The 24,998-nt window shown below is 41.6% G+C and overlaps 1 protein-coding gene across 1 annotated transcript in view; it reads left to right on the top strand.

Annotated features, from left to right (window-relative positions):
• The window catches only part of PRICKLE2 (prickle planar cell polarity protein 2), a 401,122-nt gene extending 383,606 nt beyond the window's left edge, over positions 1-17,516 (top strand). The window contains exon 10 of the mRNA XM_082412164.1: positions 15,524-17,516. The gene's annotated coding sequence lies outside the window, so the exon portion shown is untranslated. The remainder of the gene's footprint in view (positions 1-15,523) is intronic.
• The last annotated feature ends 7,482 nt before the right edge of the window (positions 17,517-24,998 follow it).

The raw sequence follows: 24,998 nt of genomic DNA, 5'->3' as shown, positions 1-24,998 counted from the left end.
GGTACTAGAAGTGCTTGTTAAGGAGAGCCGGAAGGGACCGACCAAACCTGCCCAAGTTCCAGTGACAGCCCTGAGTCCAGCCTAGACTCCATTCCGAAACGCAGCTGCATCTTGCTTCATTTGACTGAAGCAAAGGCAGTCAGTTTTCATCTGCTCTGACATTTATTATTTGAGGAGGGGCTGTCAGGGGAAGGGATATTAGCCACAAATATGACAGGGTTAAAGGACAGTGAGCCTGGTCTGAAGCATTGTATTCCGACGGTTGACATCCTGGGTTCATCCATCAATATAATTGACTTGGCTGAGCTTCAGGGTGGAGTAATTTCTGTAATGCAGTTTAGCCTGTGCCACAAAATGGCGTGTCTGGGATAAAACGTCTGAAGCCAGTCGTTTGGGCAACGTTCTTAATCTTAAAATTAGAACTGCTTGCATCCAGGAAGATGCTTAATTAGATTCATCTAGGAGCCACCAGCTGTTCCTAAGACGCACAGAAATGTCTGAAGTCTCTTCTGGTTCTGTGGATATGGGGAGGTGACTCCCCATTTGCAAGCCAAGGCCGAGAGCCCCTTCAGCAGAAAGCTCTCTAGGCCTGAGTGGCCAAGCTTGACACACAGAGCTCACGTTTTCCTCTTCCTCTGTCCTCTCACTCTGCCCTCAAAACCTGAGGAGCTCTTCGTCACAATAGTAATACATCTGCAGAGAGATCCTGCCCTGGAAAGGGCCCTGTTAATCTGTGCATGACCAGCCATGTCCCTCCTGTCTTCTCCCTCGGAATCTCAGAGGTAAACCGTGTCTTCGCCAGACTGATTTCTGGACCTTGGTGATGCAGTTGTGGACAGGGAGAGCATGAAAATGAAGGAAACCGGTAGGCAGGAGGGGAAGGTGGAAAGAGCTTTTTCAGAAAGGCTGAGTCTATCTACAGAACCACAGTTTGGGAGAGAATAAGAAGACAGTGTGAAGGGAACATCGTGCCGCTGGGACTGAGGGAGTTTCATGGTTTTGTGAATCCGTGGCTCTTGAACTGTGGAGGAAAGAAAGGAGACTTTGATATGTGGTGATGAGTTATGAACCTGTCAGGAAGATTTGAGATGAGTTACCAGCCTCACCGGTTGAGAGGTGAAAGGAGCCTTTGAAGTGATAGAGCTCAGCCTCCCATTCAACGCAGGAAACTCTTCTAGGGCATTCCAGCGGAAGGGCCACCCAACCTTTACTTGGAAGCCTTCAGTGATGGGAAATATGCTCTTGCGTTGGCAGGTATAGCAGACTGCTTGAGAACACAAATACTAGAGCCAGACTGCCTGGGTTCAAGTCCAGGGACCACCAGTCACTGGTTGTGGCGCCTTAGGTAAGGTCCCTAGCATATCTGTGCCTCAATTTCTGTATCTATTAATTGGGGATGGTGATAGTAGAGGGTTATCATGAGGATTAATTTGATATATTTTTTTCTTTATCCATAAAGGATATATGTCATTAAGAACAGTGCTTGGTCTATAATAACAAGCATAAATATTTTCTATTATTATCACTATTATCAGGTTGTTCCATGTATTAGAAAGTTCTTTTTCAGATTGAGTACATTTGGCTTTTTTTTTTTTTTTTGTATTCTAAATATTTATTACTAAGTAATGCCTATTCTTTTTTTAAGTTTTTTTATTTTTATTTATTTATTTATTTTTGGCTGTGTTGGGTCTTCATTTCTGTGCGAGGGCTTTCTCTAGTTGCGGCAAGTGGGGGCCACTCTTCATCGCGGTGCGCGGGCCTCTCACTATCGCGGCCTCTCTTGTTGCGGAGCACAGGCTCCAGACGCGCAGGCTCAGTAGTTGTGGCTCACGGGCCCAGCTGCTCTGCGGCATGTGGGATCTTCCCAGACCAAGGCTCGAACCCGTGTCCCCTGCATTGGCAGGCAGATTCTTAACCACTGCGCCACCAGGGAAGCCCCCATTTGGCTTCTTTTACTCCTGCCTCTTTTTCCCATTTCTCAGCCCCTGAAATAACTCAGAGCAAGGCTGGTCTGCCTTCCACATTGGAACCCTCCAAACATCTGAAGAGAAGTATCATGCCCCTCTTTGCTTTTCTTCCTTGTATTGTAGAGGAGAGATTTTTTGCAAATGCTCTTTCTTCTATCCAGAACACTTTTCCCGGTCACGTTTTACTTGTTCTAACTCAGATTCCTCCTTTTGCAAGATGCCTTCCCACCTCTGAGTAATTTACACAATATTTTACCCATGTTCTCTGAGTATAAGTATAAAGATAAAAGAACACAGTACAGGGCTTCCCTGGTGGCGCAGTGGTTGAGAATCTGCCTGCCAATGCAGGGGACACGGGTTCGAGCCCTGGTCTGGGAAGATCCCACATGCCGCAGAGCGACTAGGCCCGTGAGCCACAATTACTGAGCCTGCGCGTCTGGAGCCTGTGCTCCGCAAGGAGAGAGGCCGCGATAGTGAGAGGCCCGCGCACCGTGATGAAGAGTGGCCCCCACTTGCTGCAACTGGAGAAAGCCCTCACACAGAAACGAAGACCCAACACAGCCATAAATAAAAATAAATAAATAAATAAATAAAATATTAAAAAAAAAAAAAAAAAAAGAACACAGTACAGATTCTTACAGCCATTTGAATGTGTTACCATTTTATCATAGGAATTGTTCATCCTGGTAACCCAGCACGAAATGTTTATTGAATAAATTAGATGGAACATAGAAGAAGTTGGATGGATATAAAGCAATGGCCTTCTTCAAAGACATAGAGCATTTCTCATGGGGAAGACAGTCTTTGGAGCAAGGAGACAGGTGGAAAGATGCTTTCTGAAAATGCTTTTCAAACATTTGTAGGAAAGAGGCATGCCTGTGATTCCACAAGCTGACAATTTTGTCCCTATTAGTTCCATCAAAGAGGGAAGGTTTCTTGGGTTCTTGATTTTGGATTGCTTGGTCAGCTTTCAGACTGCTTTGTTGTACGGATTCCTATTTAGGGAGAATCGAAAAACAAAAGACAAAGAAGCAAGAGAGGATAAGTGGATCCAGATGATAAAGAAATAAAGGCAGGGAGTGAAGACAGGGACAGCAGAGGTGGAGGAGCCTTTTAGGTCTGGATGTGGGCAGAAGGTCCCTTGGAAGAGGAGTGAGAGAAGACAGTGTTTTAATAGAAGTCACTGGCTAAAGGGTAAAAGAGTTTAAACGTGGAGCATCATGAAGAGAGGCTTTTTAAGGGAAATTAGGTTTGCACAAAAATGTTGTCTATTAAGTGTTTTCTTGTGAGACTGAGTAAAGATTTCAGTGGCGTTTGATGTGCATTTTCTCCTGTTTTTTGAGTAGGCATGGCCTGTAGCCCCAGCCCTGTGGGATCCCACTTGTATTCGGGTTATATTCTGCTTCGGCTGGTCATTTGGGTTAACACCCAAATCCATGGCTGCCCTTGTTCTGTGGGACAGTGAGTGATGCTTCACTATAGCACACGGCAGCCCCAAGTAAGAGAGCAGCTGCTATACAGAGGCAGCAACGTTGACGTCTATAAATGTGTGAAATAATTAGGCATGGGTGCAGTTCAAAAGAGCCCACAGGCCTCTTAAAATTTTCTTTGTATTAGTATGGGTTTCCCAAATGGAACCAATCATTAGTTACAATCTTTACCTAGAGACCGGCCCAAAGAGCAAATTATTTTGGAGGGTAAGACCAGAGCAATGATATATCCTTGCCTCTGTTTCTATAAATTAATGGTTGAAATGTTATCTGAAATAGAAAATTTACGTAAAATACCAGTATTCTTTTCCAGACTGGGCTACTGGTAAAGTCTTTCGTCAGTGAACCTCTTATGAAACCTCTGTCCATCCTTAGAAAAGCCCCCTGTCATAGGGAATATATCCAATACTTTGGCTCCCTCAAATGTAAAAGGACTAGCTATTCCTATCTAATTTTAGCCAAGTGTTCATATTTTCAAATCGCTGTTTTAATTGTACAAAGACAGGAAAGTTGGCATTCTTTAGTTTTCCAGTGGAAAGGTGGTGCATGTGCCCTTCCCAATACGAGATCATAATTTTAAGAAAAGCACTGATCAAAAATATAAAAGAAATTACATTATGGTAATACATGGAGGTAGAATCCTTAAAAAGAATTCCCTATTGGACCATTTCTCTTAGGATGTCAATTTCTGCTGCTGTTACACAAATCCAGTCTTCTTGCAGGTTTCTAAGCTTGTTACTCTTTTGGGGTTAAGCTTTTCCACCTTCATTAAAGAACACTTAGCATAAATACCACTATGAGAAGCTTGGAATTGTGTATTTTAGCTAATCTTCCCAGACAGCTCCATCAGAATTGGCCCCAGCTTTTTAGGAATAAGTTCATTGTAAAGTAATTTTTATTTGACTGTTGGAATTATTTCAATTTGCTACCAAATCTTGACTTCATTTTTACCATTAAATTTGACTTCAAAAATTTGTGGAAAGCTTTTACCACATTCTCTGTGTTTATGAGAGACTAGGTGGCTGGGACTTCCCTGGTGGTCCAGTGGTAAAGAATCCGTATTCCACCGCAGGGGACGTGGGTTCGATCCCTGGTTGGGGAACTAAGACCCCACATGCCGCGGGGCAACTAAGGCCACGTGCCACAACTACTGAGCTTGCGTGCCTCAACGAGAGAGCCTGTGCGCCACAACTAGAGAGAGAGAAAAAACCCACACGCCACAGCTAGAGAGAAGCCCGCGCACCACAACGAAGAGACCGTGCGCCGCAACAAAAGATCCCGCGTGCCGCAACTAAGACCCGATGCAGCCAAAAAAAAAAATAATAATAATAATAAAAGAGAGACTAGGTGGCCATACACACTAACATGGTAACAGTGATGATCTCTGAAAGGAAGAACTACAGACAATTTAAATTTTCTTCTCTTGGGTAATAGTAAGACATCTAATTAGAAGAAAAATTAAATGTTATTTTGTTAAGTATCTTTTTAAAGAAATTATAGAAAAAAACTTTTCTTTGTGCTCCCAGGCATTCGGAGGAGGTGGAGTGCATATTTCTCTGGCATCACTTACATGTGTTCTAGATTGTTTATAAAGGGATCAGAAGAGAAAACTCAGCAAAAAGAGGGAAGAGACAGGATAAAAAAGAATTGCTCATGGAGTCATGCAAAAACTGGTTGTCTTATAAATGCCTGAAAAGCTTGAAAGTGATTTAAGCTGGATCTATGCAATTATTTGACCAACTTAGGTCAAAAGCCACACTTTAAAAAAACCCAAATGCCGACAATTCTAAGCAAAAGTATTTTATCTGCATTAATTTCTACTCCATATAATGTAAAATTGGCCCAAAATGTAAAATTGGCCCAAAATGTTTAAAAAACAGAACAAAACCAGAAGCATTCTTGTGCTCTTTCTCTCTTTTGCTCAGAATGTGAGCACATCATAGATTAAAATAAAACAGAAGAAGATTGGAGTTTCAATAGGCATTATCCCAGGAAATCAAAGGGTGGTTGAGAGTGGGTTGTGGGTGAGTAGATATTAAGAATAAAATCTCCTTGGTTGCTGAATTGTCTGTGGATTTGTGCCCACCCTCTGCTTCGCTTTGGTGGGGAAGCAGTGCTCTCACATGGCTTTGTGACATTCCGTGACATGCACTGCAAAGCTCAGAGATGTGGCAGAGAAAATGTCAGTGTAAGGGCAATCTGTCTCCAGGCAGTGTGACCTGGCCATCCGAGGTGCTGCTTGGTGACTGAGAGATTCGTCTGAACAAAGCACTGAGCGCTGTTGATCTAAGGACGTGGCACTGCCGAGATGGGTGAGATTCTCATATCAACACACACCAGAGAGGAAAAGCCAGGACAGCAGGCTGTGTACAGGCAATAGAGGTGATGACAGTGTGTGAATAGCCATATTTTGTCAGTGACTGGCAGTTGTTGATAAAGGGCGCTCCCTAGAACAACCAGAACAAGTACATACCTAAATGAAGTCAGCTGATATTCTTATTCAAAGGTTTTCAAGCTAAAAAGCAAATTGCTTCACTGCAGGCAAAATGCTCCATTTAAGACTCGTAATTGGAAAGCACTTTATCGACCTAATGATCAGGAGGACGCTGATTATTAGAAATGCCTGCATTAAGGACGCCAGGCACATTTGCATTCAGTTCAGAGTTAAAGTGAAAATAATGAGAATTTTCTTAAGATACAAATCTTAAGTTCTTTGTGGCGTTTGTGTTAATGGGTCTTTTGGAGTTCAGCCTTGGGTAAAGTGAGTGGAGAATAACCCAGATGTGAGTGTGGACACTGGATCCTCCTGCACAGAGAACTCAGTAATTGCTGCCACATAAGCCAGTCCCATCTAAGCTTGTTGTCACCGGCAAAAGCAGCTCACGCAGCCAACACCCAGCACGGCACATGGCCCTGCCCTGCGTTAGAGCCGTGGCAGAGAACTTGAGACGGATCAAAAGGGAGCTACTCTAGAGATATTATGAAAACCCACCACGTTAATGTTTCCTCAAGTTTGTGGTGGCATAAGAAGAGAAGAGCAAAGTGAAATACGGAAACAGAAAGAAAACCAAACCTTGGTCTGTTCACAGTGACAAATTCAGGGCTGCTCTAAGCTACCCACTCTCCTCTCTCAGTTTTCTCTCAATTATCTGTATAATTGAAGTGAAAGTGGTGTGCTTGGGGTCTGAATTATCAAGCTGATGACCTCACTTTCTCTAATTCACTCTGAATACATCTACTTCGATTTTCTAAAATAACTTAAAATAACAACTTTGTGTCTCTGTTAAGAGGTGTCATTTTTTGATTGGAACAGAATGGTGAGCATATGCTGCCTGACACCTGATAGGCACTCACCGGCTACGAGTGTGTCCCCCACCCCGCCCTGATTATACTGTCCTTAGACAATGAGGCTGGAGGCCAGGAGGCCGGGTAGAAGTCTCTCATGTCCAGCAGACAATAATAAGGTAGCGCTTCGGGAACCGTGGGTTAATATTTCAGGATGTCCACCCATTTTTGTCAGGCACCAGAGCCTCAAGATCCATTTAAGAGGGAATTGATAGGACTTGGTGACCAACTAGATAGCTGTAGAGGGAAGGAGCCAGGAGAGAGTTGATTTCTCAAGCTGGGGCAGCAGAGTGGATGGAGAGGCCATTTCCATGGCGAGGAATGCAGGGCTTCGGGTCATCCTTAAGAACATCAGTCATTGTGGCGTGCGGGGAAGCCCTCGGGAGGTTATTGAGTTACGTGGGACTTTGGTCGGCTTTTTAATTTTCTTGCTGCTTCCTTAGCTGACAAACTGTCCCCTGTCACTTCTCGATACTGTCAGTGCTCCTGCTTCTAAGCATTTTCCTCCTTTACTTTCTAATTTGCTGCTTCTGGAAAACCCAAGAGGCAAGGCGGCTAGAAATGTATGTAAAGCAAGAGTCTCTAGGGGCAAAGTGATGGTCCACAGACCAGTGTGCATTATAAAGTCCCAGGCTTTGTGACTTCTCCCTCGACTGCTCCCAGCACTGCTGTCATTTTAAATGGATTAGGTCTTCACAGCTCTGGCATTCAGAGAGCTGCGGACGTATTTATTTCTGTTTTTAATATCAACTTTGAGAATAAAACAGCTCCCTCAAGTCATCAGGTGATGATAAATTTTTAAGGTACGATTTTTAAATTTCTTGGCTGTCACATAATAAATAATAGCTGATGTTTCTTGGGCACTTAGTATAAACCAGACCCTGTTCTAAGCACATTTCATGTAGATATCACTACGGATCAGACAGTACTATTATTACCCAATTTGTAGACAGGAAATCGGAAGCATCAGGAGGTAAATTTTCCCAAGGCTACACAGTCCATAAGCAGCAGAACCAGGATTCAGATGCAAGCAGGACTCCACAAAGCAGGACCCTAACCCAAGTGTACTCGAGTTCCCCGGTTGAATAAGTGAATGGGGCTTAGAACCAACCTGCAAATGGTTTCTGTGAATCTTTAGGGCATAAAGATTGTAGTTGGTTAGCAACACAACCCAGGCTTAACTCCCCTGCTCCCACCTTCCTCTGATTTCACAGCACACAAGCATCAAACACATCAGACACGTTTGCCATTCCCTGACTCGGCTACTAATGCAGAAAAGCAAAACAAGGACAAAGCAGAGTTCACAAGTTAGGTGACTGCTGGCCCGATCACAGAACATACCTGGCTAATTCACTGAGGCATATTAACGTGTGCTGTTGTCACCATACCTCTTCCTCCCCTGGTCCAAGAAAGTTCTCCCTGTGTGTTTCCATTGTGTTATGGGTTGAATGATGGGCACCCCCCTGCCCCCAGCCCCCCCCACCCCCGCCAAATTGATATGTTGAAATCCTAACGCCCAGTACTTCAGAACGTGATTGTATTTGGTGATAGGCCTTTAAAGACGTAGGGTAAGATGAGGTCATATGGTGGACCCTAAAACAATGACTGTTGTCCTTATGAGAAAAGGAGATTAGGACACAGGCACAGATAAGACCATATGAAGACACAGAAAGAAGGCAAGCCATCTACAGGCCAAGTAGAAAGGACTCAGAAGAAATCAACCTTGCCAACACTTTGATCTCAGACTTCCAGCCTCCAGAACGATCAGGAAATAAATTTCCGTTGCTTAAGACACCCAGTCTGTGGTACTTTGCTATGGCAGCCCTAGGAAATGAACACAGTGACCAGAGAGGTTTGTATTCAGAACCTTAAGTAGAAATTGCCTGAAAATAGCTGTTATTTTCATAACAGTTTTATTGAGATACAATTCAAATACTATACAATTCACCCACATTCAAAGTACCATACAAGCACTTTTAGTATAGTCACAGGGCTGTGCAGTCAACACCACAGTCAATTTTAAAACATTTTCATCACCTCAAAAGAAACCTCATACCTTTTAGCTATCACCCCCAACTTCCCCATCACCCCAGCCCTAAGCACCACTAATCTATTTTTTGTTTCTGTAGGTTTGCGTGTTCTGGACATATCACATAAATGGCCTCGTATAATATGTGGTCTTTTGTGATTGGCTTCTTTTCACTCAGAATAATCATCCATGCTTTTGTATGCAAATTCCTTTTTATTGTCGAATTGTATTCCATTGTATGTATATACCGAAATTTGTTCATCTGTTCATCTGTTGATGAACATTTGGGCCATTTCCAGTTTTGGGCTATTACAAATAAAGCTTCTATGAATAGTTGTATCCATGTTTTTGAATGCATGTCTATTCTCTCCAGTAAATATCTAAAAGTAGAATTGCCAGATAATATGTTTAACTTTTAGGAACATGCCAAGCTATTTGCCTCAGTATTGTAACGTATTACATCCCTACCAGCAGTGGATTAGAGTTCCGGTTCCTCTACATCCTTCCACCACTTGTAATTGTAGCCATTGTAACAGGGATCTCCTGAGGTTTTAATTAGCATTTCCTTAATTAATGGTGTGGAGCATTTCTTCCTATGCTTATTTGCCTTCTAGATATATCTTCTTTGGTGACTATCTGTTTAACATCTTTTGCCCATTTTGCGTTGGGTGGCTGGCTTTCTTTTTGTTGAGTTTTGAGAGTTCTTGGTATAATCTGCATACAAGTCTTCTATCAGATATACACTTTCCAGTGAGTTTCTCCTAATCTGTGGTTCGTCTTTTCATTCTCTTATCAGTGTCTTCTGAAGGCCAGAGATTTTACATTTTCATGAAGTCTGACGTATAAATTCATTCTTTTATGGATTTGGATAATAAATCTTTGTCTAACCTAAGGTCAACAAGATTTTCTTCAATGTTTTCTTCTAGAAGTTTTATAGTATTGGGTTTTGTGTCGAGAGGCAGGGATTCAAGTTCACTTTTTTTGCATATGGAAATCCAACTTTTCCAGCATCATTTGTTGAAAAGTCACCATTGGTTGTGTTGCCTTTGTGCCTCTGTCAAAAATCAGTTGTCTAATGGGCAGGGGGAAGGGGAAGCTGGGACGAAGTGAGAGAGTGGCATGGACATATATACACTACCAAATGTAAAATAGATAGCTAGTGGGAAGCAGCCGCATAGCACAGGGAGATCAGCTCATGACCACCTAGAGGGGTGGGATAGGGAGGGCGGGAGGCAGACGCAAGAGGGAGGGGATATGGGGATATATGTATATGTATAGCTGATTCACTTTGTTATACAGCAGAAACTAACACACCATTGTAAAGCAATTATACTCCAATAAAGATGTTAAAAAAAAAAATCAGTTGTCTATATGGATGTGGCTTTATTCATGAACTGTCTAGGCTGTTCCCCTGATTAACTTTGTCTGTCTTTATACCAATACTATACTGTTTTGATTACTGTAGTTTATGGTGATAGTGCCATATTTGTATGTGTTGTGTGTGTGTGTGCATGACATCATGGAATCTCATCCCTAAATTTCTTAGCATGAAAGTTTTAAGAATGAGGGCATTGTCATAGTTAACTTGCAACAGCAATGAAAATTAGTGATAATCCCAAATATTATTTAATATACAGTCCATAGTCACATATCTCTAATGCCTCCCAAATATTTATAGCTTTTAAAGACATTTATGAAAGTCTTTTCTCAATATCTCTAGCTTTTCTTTGATATTTCAAAATTTTAAACTTTTTTGCTGAGTCGATTTTCACACTTTATCATGTTGCTAGGAATTCATCCTTTCTAATTGTGAAAACTGTTGCTGTAGAATTGATTATTCTGTTCTCCTAAATTATTTTAATCACTTCTGTCTCTGTGGTTATTTCTCCTTTCTACTCTTACTGATATTTGCTCACACTCTCTTTATCTCTCTTGCTGTCTCTTCCCTTAATCAGGATCTTAAGGGGTTTATCTATTTCATAAGTCTTGGCCAAGAAAAGCAACATTTGGATTTAATTTATCCTCTGCTATCGTCTTATGGTACCTTATTACTTTGGGGTTTTATCTTTATTTTATCCCTCTTCCTAGTTTCTTTGGGTTTCTTTTGTTGTTCTCTTTAGGAAATTATAAAAGTGAATTCTTAGCAACTCTTGGTCTTTTTTCTTTAGCCATAGATGCATTCAAGACCATGAACTCTGAGGATGGGTCTCACTGTGTCTTACAGGTTTTGTATGCTGTGCACTGCTTTTTGTTGCTTTCTAGATAGCTGGTAATTTTTCTTCTGGGGTTCCTTTTTAATCCACAGATTATCAACAGCTCCTTTTTAGTTTCCAAATGGATAAGATTTCTGGTCATTTTTGTTACTTATATCTTTTTAAAAAATTTTTATTGAAATATAGTTTACAATGTGTTAGTTTCAGGTGTACAGTAAAGTGATTCAATTATACATATATAGAAATATATATATCCTTTTTTTTTTTACGTTCCCTTCCATTATAGGTTATTACAAGATATTGAGTATAGTTCCCTGTGTTATGCAGTAGGTTCTTGTTGGTTATCTATTTTATATATAGTAGCGTGTATATTTTAATCCCAAACTCCTAATTTATCCCTCTCCCCTGCCCCCCTTTCGTAGCCATAAGTTTGTTTTCTATGTCTGTGAGTTGCTTGTATCTAATTTTAGTTGATTATGAACTGAAAAATTGGGATGTTTAAAATCTCAATGCTTTTGAATGTTTAAGGTTTTAATTGTGGACTTGTGTCACTTCTTTATGATAACTTTTAATAGATATTCTTGGACCTTTGAAAATAATGTACATTCCCTATTCAATGGATGTAAGGTTCTATATATAAGTACCAGTTATATCAAGCTTACTGATTGTACTTTTCAATTCCTCTATGTTCTTGCTTATTTTTTTCCTGCTGGATATGCTGTCTAAGGAAGATATCTAGAAGACTCTGACTCTAATAGTAATTTTATCAAATAGTTCTTGAATTTGTCATCTTTTTTGCTTTGTGCTTTTAACTTGTAGAGTTTGGTGCATGAATGCTGTGTCTGTTATACTGCTTTAACAAAAGTCAGCTTTGTGTTTATAAAAAGGCCCTACATATCCTTGAGGGGCTGAGTGGTTTGGACCTCTCCTATTCATCTTCTTCCATCTTGAGACCTCTCTTCCGGTTCCTCTGTGGTTGGTTTTGAATCTTAATTATTTCCTTGGAAAGGGGTATTTGAGTATCATAGTTTCTGGCTATTTGCTTATCTTCAAATATCTTCCTGACTGTTGGAAGCTCTTGGGTGGATGTAGGATTCTTAGGTTGCAGCCCTTCTCTCTTAGATGCTACTACTCCACTATGTCAGAGTAGCAGATGAGAAGTCTCAGGCTATTCTGCTGAGTTTTTCTCTGTGCGTGTTGATGGGGGGTGGCTGCAGTTTGAGGGTGTTGGGAGAACAATATCAATCAGGGCTGTCACCTTGCCCAGTGCCAAGAGGCACCATCCATGTCAACTTTCATCACAAGAATCACAGATGACTGCGGGCCCACCTCTTTCCAGCATCTGCCACTATCTTGTCCTCATCCTTGGTCTTCCCAAGCCTGGGCTCCAGGTACTTCCCCAGCCCAAGTGGAAAAATACTTCTGGTGGTTTTCTCCACCCCACAAAGCTGACGGCCTCACCTGGACCCCACTGTCCTTAGGCTTCTGCAAGAGGACCCCATGAGAAGCAGATCAATGGAGGTGAGCATGGAGGCAAAGGAGGTTGCTTTCTTGGTGCCATAGTCCCAGAATCCCTCCTCATCCTCTCTGAGTGTAGAGTTATTTTGATTGATTGATTTTTTTATTGATGTTTAAAAATTGAAGTAGAGTTGATGTACAATGTTGTGTCAGTTTCAGGTGTACAGCAAAGTGATTCAGTCCTATATCTATCTATTCTTTTTCAGATTCTTTTCCATTATGGTTTATCCCAGGATATTGAACGTAGTTCCCCATGCTCTGCAGTAGGACCTTGCTGTTTTGAGTGCAAGGTTCTTGGAGTAAAGCTTGCTTAAGACTCTTCCTGCAGACATATGAACTCTTCAATATTAGACATCCCACAGTGACAGTAAAGCTGCTGTTCAGTAACTGTAGCATCCTTTTAAACAGAGTAGGCGTTCAATTATTTTTCCCTAAAATAAAGCTTAAAGTGTGGCATCAGTGTTCTCCACTAAAAAAAAAAAAAAGGAGGGATGTTAAAATTTTCAGGCATTTGGCGGTTATATATGGTCTAGGAAATCTCTCAGCCAGCTTGCTTTTGAAAAGGGAAAGGTAAGACCACAGTGCATGGCGTGATGGTCCGGAGCACTTATGACCTTGGAGAAAGTACTCCACGAGAGACCATCTATCTGGTTAGAAAGCGGAGTCCATGACATAAACTTGTTTTGCTATTTCTGTAGGCATTTATTAGAAGGTCTCACTGAGAAGAAAGAAAAGAATGTTCCTATAAACGGGACAGAAAAGCAATAAAAGCCACTAGAGACAGTCTGAAATTTTTATTCTAATATTTCACTGATCAGAAGGAGGAAGCCGGAAGCCTCACAAGGTTCGAGAAATCATAGATGATATGGACAGACCATTTTTTTTCTGCCTTGTGGAAAGGTAAAAATTAATCGGGGGACTGTGGTTCAGAGCGGAAGAAGCAATTGGTCTAGTTGTGCTAGAATGAAGTATACTTTTTGTGAATGTTTTTATTGTGGTAAAATATATACAACATAAAATTTGACATTGTAACCATTTTTATGTGTATCATTCTGTGGCATGAATTACATTCAGTGTTGAATAACCTTCACTATGATTTCCAAAGTGTTTTCATCTCCTCAAAGAGAAACTTTGTAACCATTAAGCCTAACTCTCCTCTCCCCCCAGTCTTTGGTAACGTCTTTTCTAGTTTCTGTCTTTATGAATTTGCCTATGGAATGAAGTACTTTTATGAACCAAGGAGCTATAAAACTAAGTTGGAGCTTGGGTGAAAAGACTGATTCTTTTTTTTTTTTTTTAATTTTATTTATTTTTTTACACAGCAGGTTCTTATTAGTTATCTATTTTATACATATTAGTGTATATATGTCAATCCCAATCTCCCAATTCATTCCACCACCACCACTGCCCCCGCTTTCCCCCCTTGGTGTCCATACGTTTGTTCTCTACATCCGTGTCTCCTTTTCTGCCCTGCAAACTGGTTCATCTGTACCATTTTTCTAGATTCCACATATATGCGTTAATATACGATGTTTGTTTTTCTCTTTCTGACTTACTTCACTCTGTATGACAGTCTCTAGGTCCATCCACATCTCTACACATGACCCAATTAGAAAAGACTAATTCTTGGTGGATTCAGTACTTAATTTGGTAGACAAGTGAAGCCATACAAAGTTTCAGAGCAAGAAATACGACCTGATCTATACGTAGCTTTCGTAGCTTCATCTGGAAGAGGTTTGTGGAATGGATCGGGGTCTGGAGACCAGTTGAGAGGCTGTTATAAAGCCCCAGGCTGGGGGTACGGAGCATTAGGAGCTGCTACTGAAATGGAAAAGAAGATTTAGGAGACATTTTAGGGAAAATACAGGAGGAAGCCACTACATGACCTGGCAAAATTACCTTGGGGATAAGGGGAGGGAGGATAACAGATGTTTTGAGTCTGGGTAACTTGGGTGATTAATTTTTAAGCTACACTTAAATGAGACATTCTATTAAGAAGTCAAGAAAACAGTTACTTAAATTATCAACACAGTACAAGGAAAAGGTCAGAATGAGGTGTGATGTTCTTTTAGGATAAACCCAAATTAAAGAACAAAAGAATTCTACTCTTTAACGTCATGGTTCATGTGACATGGCACTTCATAGGAAGGGAAAGAGGTAGGAAGGATGGGTGATCAATCACTCTAGAGTGATGGAAAGTAACAATTCAGGGAGGGAGTGTGAATTAATTCTATGTGGAAGACCAGTCCTCGTGGAGGACTCTGCTATGGTCAGTGCTTGGCAGTGGTAAGTGTGATATCACGGCTAGGAGCCTGGAGTCTGGATCCAGACTTCTTGAGTTCAAATCCTACTCTGTCATGTACTAGCTGTGTGGGCTTGATCAAGCTACTTAACCTCTATGAACCTCTGTAATAAGGAGTCATAAGAGTATCTATCTCACTGGGTTGTTATACACAGATTAAATGATTTAGCATTCTTTGAGTGGTTAAAGAAGTACCCGGCTCAATGGTTTGAGTTAACCAAGAATACTGGCCTCCACGTCAATGCTAATTATTCATTTTTTGGTTAAAAGTCAATTTTAAAATACATAATTGGTATCATCATAACTCACTTTTAAAAATTCATTGACTTGGACTTTTTCTAATAGAGTTTTAGATTGTTTCTATGTCTGGGGTCTACGTTTTTAAAAATTTGTTTGTTTTTTGGGGTTTTTTTGTTGTTGTTGTTTTTTGCCTACAACGTGTAATATTGAGTTGAGCACATAGTAGGGGCTGAATCACCATGTGGTTGACTAAATGAAGGAAATAATAAATTATCTTTATCCACGTCTGAAATTAGGAATACGGATTTCTAAGGATCTTTTGCTTCACTTGTAACTAAAATCAGGGGCACTGTTTTGAAGGTCATATTCAGCTTTTAAATGAGAGGGTTTTTCTTTGATTTTTCTCCCGGGAAATTTAGAAGACGCCCAGATTGGCTGTGCTTAATACCAAGTGCCTCCGTGCGGTGTACCCTTACCCCTGGACCAGCTGCACGCCGCCTTGCCCACCGCCCCTGGATTCCTGATCGCCAGGCAGACCTGGGGCCCCCGGGAGCTGGGCTCCTCTACAGGCTGGGCTCTGAGAGACTCGGTGGGCGCTGCTGCCCTCTGCTGGTAACCGCGCGAAACACCGCTCTCCGTTCCCTTCACCTGGGCTTCTCGGAGGAAAGGGGCTGAACCTGTGAGTACCTCCGAAACCTCCCTCACCCGCCCCCCGCGCCCTGCAAAAAAAAAGTTCAAAATCAAAGCACTACTAAGTGGTAGACATGAGCAGTGGGAAGTCTGACACAGTTCTGATTTTTCCCACCATTAGACCACAGCTCTTCTTTAAATGTTCACTATTTAATTTTTTCCCGAAGTTCACTTTCCCGCGCCTCTGCTTCGTTGAATTGGCTGGATACAGTGCCGTTTCGATGTGTCCAGTGTAGTTTTTTCAAGTCTATATCTTAAGAAGAAATTGGAATGTAGGTGCCGTGTGTTCTGGACCGGTCACACAATGTTCAGCAGTGCTCTGTGGTTGTGTCTTAGACTCCTGATGACAAAAATCAGAGACTCACCCTTTTTTTCCTCTTTCAATATTTACGGCCTAGTGGTTAGCTTTGAATTTATACCTTTTGTAGTGCCTTTTGCCTTACGCCCCTTGATCATTTTTGTTCTTAAATGATAACCTTTGATTTCTGGAAATCACTCCATATCAGTTCATAAGGATTTTCTTTATTCTTTTGTAGCTCAGCCTAATGCTTCATCGTGTGTTACGTGCTGTAGTTTATTCGACCACTTTCCTATATTGGGGCATGTAAATCGTTTCTAATATTGTACAACTTCACATAATGCTGCCATGAATAAGCATGTGCATGTGTATTTTTGTATGACTGGAGGTGTATCTTCAGGGTAGGTGATTAGAAGTGGGATTCTTGCATGAAAAGGTGAGTGCACATGTAGTTTTGTTCAATTTTACCAGACTTACTAGGGGCAGAGGCTCACTCTGAGAGTGTTAGTGACTAGCATTTATTGTGAGGATACTTGTGATGAAAGAAAGAGAGAGAGAGGGAGAGAGAGAAAGAGAGAAAAAGAAAAGAAAGAGAGGAAGAAAAGAAAGGGAGAGGGAGAGAGGGAAGGAGGGAGGGAGGGAGGGAGGGAGGGAGGACCACATGGAATTTTGGCCTTGTGGTCACATCTCACGAGGACTCGGGAAAATAGTCTGGTTGGCGAGGAGGGGGAGGCGCGCACTAGACCTCTTGGGACAATTAGGAACAGTAGCACGACTCAGCTCGTAGAGACGGATCTGCGGCTTGGCTGGTTCTGGCCGCAAGGCTGACCTTGGTCCCTGCACAGCCTGGGTTGGTGAATATCCATTCTGGTATGCCTGTCCCTGTTTGCGACACCACTCTTGTCTGGCTGCTCTTCCTAACACCACCTCCTGCGTCCTTGGCTCTGTGACATCCATCCCTTCCTCCTGCTCTTTCTTGCCATGGTTTCAGCTCACGCTTAACTTTCTGATCTGATCGTGGCCGCTCTCACTGCACCGCCTATTTCATGCTATGCTTTGTATGTCTGCTACTAACTGGGGAATCTCACCACAGTTTCTAATTCAGATTCTGATAAGTAAGAGTCTCCGTGCCCCGTACTTCCCTTTGGGACAGAACTGGTCATGCCAGGGCGTCTCCTAGGCCACCTGCAGCTTACACAGTGTATCATGTGTCCCCCTAGGGCAGCCTCTCCAGAGGGGCTAATGGGTGGCACTGGAGCTATGGCAGGTAACAGGATTGATATTTATATAATTGAGCAATTCACCAGAAATGGGAGCTTGGCCGCGCCGCTTATGACTTTACCTGTTATGTTCTCAATGGCTGCACAAGGCCAGTTGTAAATCCGTGGTCTTTCCTATCACACTCTTGTTTTTAAACTGTCAAGGGCGGGGGGGGGAAGGTATCACGTGTTTCATCACTTGTTTTGTATATGGAGGGAGGTAATTACTAACGGAACTGAGAAAGTTGGTACAAGGTAACTTCCTTAAAAAGTGATCCTAGACCAAGTCCATCATTTGTATCTTACCCTAAATGTCCCCTCGTCAAAAAAGCCTCTCCTTACCATCTCTATCCCATGAACGTGTTTACGACCTCGCTATTCTGGCCACTGTCTGAATAATTTACTTAGTGGTTTGTTGTTTGTTTGCCTTTCCCCATTCCTTCCCCACCAGAACGTAAGCTCCACGAACTTAGTGGCTACCGGTCTGTCCTATACCCACGGCACCCAGAACAGTGCTCGGCACACAGTAGGAGCTTATAAATATTTGTTCAGCAAATCAATATACTGACGGTGAGGTTGTGTGAAAAGTGTCATACCGTGTGACACATTTGACACTTCCTGCTGTGTGCAAGTGGCTTTTAATAATCAAAAATTAAACTGATATTGTTTACATCAATTATTCCAGCTCGATAACCAAATCCAGGAACAAGAGCATTTTCTAAGTACTCTTCTTCCTCCAAAATGCTTCTTTGCAGAGGTATCTTTTAGCGAGGGCGAAATGAGCGTGCTACGTGGATCGATCATTATGCTGCCATAACACTGGAGCTTGGTGTGTTCGGAGCAGATGGTCTAAGTCGGCACCCTCTGAGGTGTCATCAGTAGCTGCCTCCAAGGAAGGACGCTGGCAGTGGTAGAGATAACTGCGCCTGCTTCAACCCATCTCGGACGTAAGCGGGGAAGCTGTAATCGGCCTCTCATATCAAGTCTTTGAAATTCAGTAAAAAAGCTGAAAGTGCATGTAATTAAAAGTGAGCATCGCCACAGCCAAGCAGATGAAGTTAATTATACACTAAGAGGACCATTTTTTCATGCAGTGGGCATGGTCGTCATCCGCATGAACAGCCTGCGGGGCCTGGTACAGCAAGCTGACTACGTTCTGCTCAGAATGAAAGAATCCAGTTCCCTGAAACAGAGCATCCTTTTCAGAGCCAAATGCTCTCACATAAAGGGAAAGTACAAAGGCTGAGAAGAAGGAGGAGGGCCCGCTTGATCGGGTTTCTAAATAAAACGAGGCTCCAATAGAAAAGAGCTTGTAACACTCATCATAAATGAAGAAAGTATGATTTTAAAATAAACCCTAGAAGCAGAGCTGATAAAGAAGACATCCCTGCCCTGAGCTCACCATAGCCCATGTCAAGTCAACGTTTTAATTTCTAGGGGGCTGGATTCTACAAAGAAGAGACATGTTTATTTTTTCTCCAAGAGGCAACAAAGACCCCAGACTTCAGGCTTCTCTAGCAGGGTCTTTGTGAAACTAGTTAATCCAGTCAAATGGAGTTAATGGCTACGGAGAGGTTGATGGAATGGGCAATTTACTGTTCAATAATGAGCTGTCAATATGGGGCAAAGAACTCCTTTGATCAAGCCAATCACGGCAACAGTTCAGGGTTCCATTGATTTCTCTGCAGTTAGTGGGCACGGTGCTAAAAAGCAAAGACGAAGACAGAGCTGACTAGAAATGTGTCTCCTCTGTGCCGAGCAGAGAGCCTGACAGCAGGAGCTGGGCACGTGGCCCCAGAGAGCGTTGGCACCTGGCGATGAGTCCCAGAATCCCCTGTGATTTAGGTCTCTGGGCAATTGCAGTCGAAGTTTGGTTATGAATCTACAGTAGGAAGAATTGGAAACCAGAAAATACCAGTCGTATATAATTTAAACGGCCCTCTCTGCATTAATGACTATGTATACAGGTTTTCCCTTAAACTTCATAATGAGTTTTTGATCATATATCCACTCCTTATCAAAAATCTGAGTCTCTGATGATCATTTTTGGGGTGTTGGGAGGATTCTTTAGTTCTTTGCTGACGGACTTGAATTTATCTTCCCCCTTCTTTGAATTGAAATACTTCATGTCTTAGCTCCAAGTTTCAAAATATTGGCTAATATTTATACTGGATTTTGTTTAAAGCTGGGCTTCACCTGAAATCATAAATCAAACGACAGAAGTGAGGATTTTCACATAATTCCCTGGGAGATTTATCTTCACATAAAAATGTGAAAAGTGAGGTGAAAAAAAGAATAAATGACAACTAAAAGCATCCCAAGTATAAAAGTCAAAATTTCTCCTGCGTTCATTGTAATCAGTCTGTTGTTTTCATCCAAGAATGCTCATTGCCGTCAAGAGTTCACCCTCTTGTCTGTGGGGTTAAAGTAATTCCTCAAGTGGAAAATCTCCACCAGAGATACGGGTTTCCAGAAGTGTCCACAATGAGTAACACATTTAAGAAAAAACACCCATCATGTATCCAGGAAGAAGTATTGTTTAAGGAGGCAAAGAGATTTGCAGATTCCAAACCTTCACAATCATGAATTCAAAAGCAGAGCCTTCAAACAAAAATGCAGAGTCTTGACTGCTTTTCTCAAATATTTAAATGTATTCTTCAAATTATTCAAGTAGTATATGGTTTTTAAAGGTTTGTTTTGAAAAAACCACAGTGCCTGGCTTCCAGCACCTTCCCCAATTGTATCCCACATCCAAAGGCCACCACTTTTAACCTTGTCTTGGGCATTTGACCCCTGTATTTCTTTTTTTTTTTAATTTATTTATTTATTTATTTATTTATGGCTGTGTTGGGTCTTTGTTTCTGTGCGAGGGCTTTCTCTAGTTGTGGCAAGTGGGGGCCACTCTTCATCGCAGTGCGCGGGCCTCTCACTGTCGCGGCCTCTCTTGTTGCGGAGCACAGGCTCCAGACGCGCAGGCTCAGTAATTGTGGCTCACGGGCCTAGTTGCTCCGCGGCGTGTGGGATCTTCCCAGACCAGGGCTCGTACCCGTGTCCCCTGCATTGGCAGGCAGATTCTCAACCACTGCGCCACCAGGGAAGCCCCGACCCCTGTATTTCTAAACAACGTGCTTGTGCTGCTTTTGCTTCTTTTCCAGTTTTAGATATTAACTTTTAACTGCCCACCATGAAAAGTAAAGCTCCATGCAGACACACTTTTTCTCAGATCCTCTGAAAAAGTTTCAGTCCTGGCTGAAAAAAAAAAAAAAAAATTAGGACATGAACGCAGAAGAATTTGTGCTGATTGAGAACACAGTGATCTGGGCCCCATTCTGAATTGCTGGGCCTGTCATTTCCATGGACTTCCCATCCTGCTCTCATTAATTCCACGCCTGCTCTCCATCTTCTCAATCTGTTTTTATCCTAGCTTTGCTTCTATTTACATTGTTATAACGACATAAGTGTTATTCACAATTGAGCCATGAATTATTTCAGAGTTATATTTTCTTTCCTGTACAACCTTGGTGCAACTGGGGTTAATAATTGTCTTGTGGTTTTGGGCATAGTTTTCTAAGTTCCTATCTCAGACCTAGACTCTCAGGCAAGAGTATAAATACATTCCCAGTAGTTTCAAACTCATCATGTATTTGATCTGTTTCTTCTTCTTGGAGATTCCCTTCAAGAAGCCTCCGCTCTATTTATTCATTCATTCATTGATTCAAGAAGTGTTTGTGGGTGTCTACTAGGTGCCAGGCCATCTTCTAGGCACTGAATGTGCATGAAAGATAGGATTCTTGCCCTCCTGGAGTTTACATTGGAGTTGGAGGAGATGGAAATAAGCAATAAGCCTAATAAAACATATTATTTTAGATGATGGTACATTGTATGGGAAAAAAAGTGAGCTTGGCAAGATGGATTGGGAATGCAGGAAGGGGGTGCCTAATGATATTATAAATAGAGGAGTTGGGAGAGGTGACATTTGAGCAGCCTCGAAGGGATGAGCGGGTCACGGGGGGAGCGCATTCCAGGCAGAGGGAATGGTCATGGCAAAGGCTCTGATGTGAGAATGTGCCTAATGTGTTCAGGCCATAGCTAGGAGACGGGAGCTGCAGCGGATGAGTGAGGGGAGAACAGTCAAAGAGGACAACACAGAGACATTGGGAGGCGGCCTCTCGCAGGGCCTTGTGGGCCACTGTAAAGGGGAACTTGAACTTGAAAAGGATCACACCATGGTGATTGCTCTGTCAAGAAGAGCACCAGGGGCGACGCAGGGAGACCAGTTAGGAGACCAAGATCCAGGAGGCAGAGAGTGGCGGACTGGACCAGGTGTTAGCAGGAGAAATGGTGGAAAGCGGCCAGACTCTGGGTAGATTTTGAAGTTACAGTGAGTATGATTTCCTAGGGAAGTGAATGTGAAGAGGAGAGAGAGGGAGAAAGAAAAGGAGGTATCACGGGGAACCCACTTCCTGCTCCAGTCTTTCTGGAGCTTTCGAGGTCATCGACAAGGTTGTCATCCTGAGATCTCTCTCTTTTTTTCTTCATTGGAAAAAAGCAGAAACTTCATTAAAAAAAAAAAAGGTAAAATTGCACATAATTCTGCCACCCAAAGATAACTACTGGTAACATTTTGATGTATGCTTTGCCAGACTTTTTTTTAATTGAAATATAGTTGATTTACAATGTGTCAATTTCTGCTGTACGGCAAAGTGATTCAGTTATTAATATATATACATTTTTAAAAATTTTCTTCTCCATTATGGTTTATCATAAGATACTGAATACAGTTCACTGTGTGTAGCACCTTGTTGTTTGTCCATTCCCTGAGCTCTCTCTTTATACCATCCCAGGGATTCCTCTTCCCTTGGGTTGGATTCCCCATTTTCTAGGTAGAGTTCATCCTCTGCGACTTCCTTCCTGAGAATGGGTAGATGGGAGGTATGTTTGAGATTTTTGTAGGTCTTCAAATGCCCATATTCATTCCACAATAAAGGCTGAGCATGGGATTCTAGGCTGGAAATCATTTTACCTTGATCTCTGAAGGCCCTGTTCCATGGTCCCCAGTGTCCCATTTCAGAAGATATGAGTCATTCCGATTCTCATTCCTTTCTAAGTGACTTTGTTTTTTCTCCTCTTTAACAACCTTTGAAATTTTCTTGTTGTGCCCACTGTTCTGAGTTTTCACAATGGGGTGACTTTTAAAAAAATCCCTATTGCTGGGTACTCGGTGGATTCTTTCAAACTAGAAATGTGGTGTCGTTCAGCTCTAGAGTGTCCCTCTTCTTAGTTTTCTCTGTTCTCTCTTTCTGGAACTCTTACTCAGATGGTGACTCTCCTGATGGCTTCTGTCTGAACACCGTCAGGGAGGTTCCTAGTTTGGATTCTCCAGAAGAAAACAGAATCTGCCCAACCAGTTCATCTAGTTGAGACAAGCCAAATTGGTCATGAATTGCTAACCAGCCAATGAATCAGTTTCCCTCAGCTTCACTCATCTGATCAGCTTTGAGTCACATGACACCAGAGCTGCCACTCCTGAGAGTCCCATAAGCAGGAGGGTAGGCATTTGGGAACAGGCTTATGTCACTAAGATAGAGCTAATTGCAAATATTCTTTGCTGTCAAATCTTATGTCAAGTAATAGATTCTGGGCTAGAAAATATGGTTTTATAAATATATGTAATATATATATTAAAAATATATATATTTATATATGTATAGTTTAAATATATATTATAAATATATATATATTTTTCCCTAGTAAATTATGAAAATATTTTAAATATGATATACCTTTCTCTTTAGATGTACCTTCCAGATGGATCAAAGATTTAAGTGAAGAAAGAGAAAGAGAGACAAAGGAAGGGAGGAAGGAAGGAAGGGAGGAAAGACAGAAGAGCATAAATATATCAGAGGAAAATATGGATGAATATTTTTCAATCCATGGTGTTGGAAAGGTTTGACAATGAGAACAGAGACCATAAGGAAAAGAATGACAAATTTAACTCCATAAACACTGTAAACTTTTACGTTGAAAAAAATGCCATAAAAATGTAGAAAAATAACTAGAGGAAATTTTGCAACAGTTGACAAGCAGTTAGTATCCTTAAGATATGAAGAGTGCTCACAGATCAATAAGGAAGATTTCGTAGAGGAATTGATAAAGCAAGATAGGCATTTCATCAAAGAGGAAATATATAGTGAGTACAGTTGTGAAAAGAAATTCAGCGTCATACTAATAAATGTAACGGGAAAGCAACACTGTTTCTGTTGCCAGAGATTAAAATGGGTGATAAAAATGTCTTGGCAAAGGGGGAGACAGGCCTTCTGTTTAATGTTGGTGGGAATGTGAGTTGGTGTATAATTTTTAGAAAAACAATTTATCTAATCCTTATATACTATGTCAAAATATAAAACGTTCAGCCCTCTTATTCAGCAATTACACTTCTAGGGATTTGGGGTAAGAAATAATTACTCAAGTGTGAAAATATATGCATGTAGATGGTCAACACTAGGGTGTTTACGAGAGTGAGAAAATGAAGATGATTCAAATTGATATCAATTAAGGATTGAAAGGGGAAAAGTTGGTACATAAAAATAATGGAATCCTGTGTGGTCGTTAGAAGTGATGATGTCAATCCGTATTTACCGGCATGGAAAGACATCTACCGTACATGACGGGGCGAACAAAGCAGTTTATAAGGTACAAGGTTAGAATGATCCTATTAATATATATCTAGGTGAGTTTCAGTGAAGCTAAGTGTCTGTAGAATGTAAGTTTCCCCCGAGGACAAGGCCTTCGTGTTCTTCACTGCTGTGTTCCCAGTGCCTCAAACTGTGCCTGGTACTTTGCAGTTGTGCAATAATGTTTGTTGAATGAATGAACGAATGAAAGCGGTTTACAGAGTTCTTCACCAAAAGTTTAACATGAAGGAGTGCTGGTAATTTTTTCTGTGCTCTCTACATTTTCTCTGTCTTTTGAGTTGCCTTCCAAATGTTTACTTTTACCAAAACAGATAACGCTATTAAAAACCTATGGTAATGCCTTCTGCTGGTGAGAACGTGGCAGTCCCAAATGTTTCAGTGACTGTGTAAACTGGTTTAACTCTTTCTGAAAACCACTGGATATTCAATATTCGAAAATCACAAAGGGTTCCTTCCTTGTGCCTATTAATCCTGCCTGGGTATTTATGCTACGGAAAAAAAAAAAAAAACCGTAAAATATGAAATGCCCTGTACGTCCCAAGGTGTTCATCTCGGTTTTTATATTAGGAAAATAACAACCCTGGACAACCTAAAGGTACTTCTAACGGAGGGAAGAGTATAAGTAAACTATGAAAATCCACTAGGTGGAATTTCATGTAACCATTACCAGTTCTGAAGACTCTGCAGCAACACGAACAAAGAGAGGCTGAAAACGCAGGCACGCAACGACTTAAATTCTGCATAAACAAAGTAATGGTGCTGTGGTATTAAGACTGTGGAATTCTGGGAGCCGTTTTCTGAAAAGAGCGGAAAGAACATGAGCTTTCCAGCTGCAGACAGAGGTTTTTATTCAGGCGTAGCTGTTGCATAACCTTGGTTGGTCATATTCCCTAACTTCTTTGTGCTTCATTTTTCTTATCTACAAGATGGGCTAATAGTACTACTTCCTGAT

Source organism: Balaenoptera physalus, assembly GCF_965194825.1.
Source record: "Balaenoptera physalus genome assembly, chromosome: 11".
Lineage (NCBI taxonomy): Eukaryota > Metazoa > Chordata > Mammalia > Artiodactyla > Balaenopteridae > Balaenoptera > Balaenoptera physalus.
The sequence above is the reverse complement of the archived record's forward strand: the minus strand, read 5'-3'. Positions and strand labels throughout refer to the sequence as shown.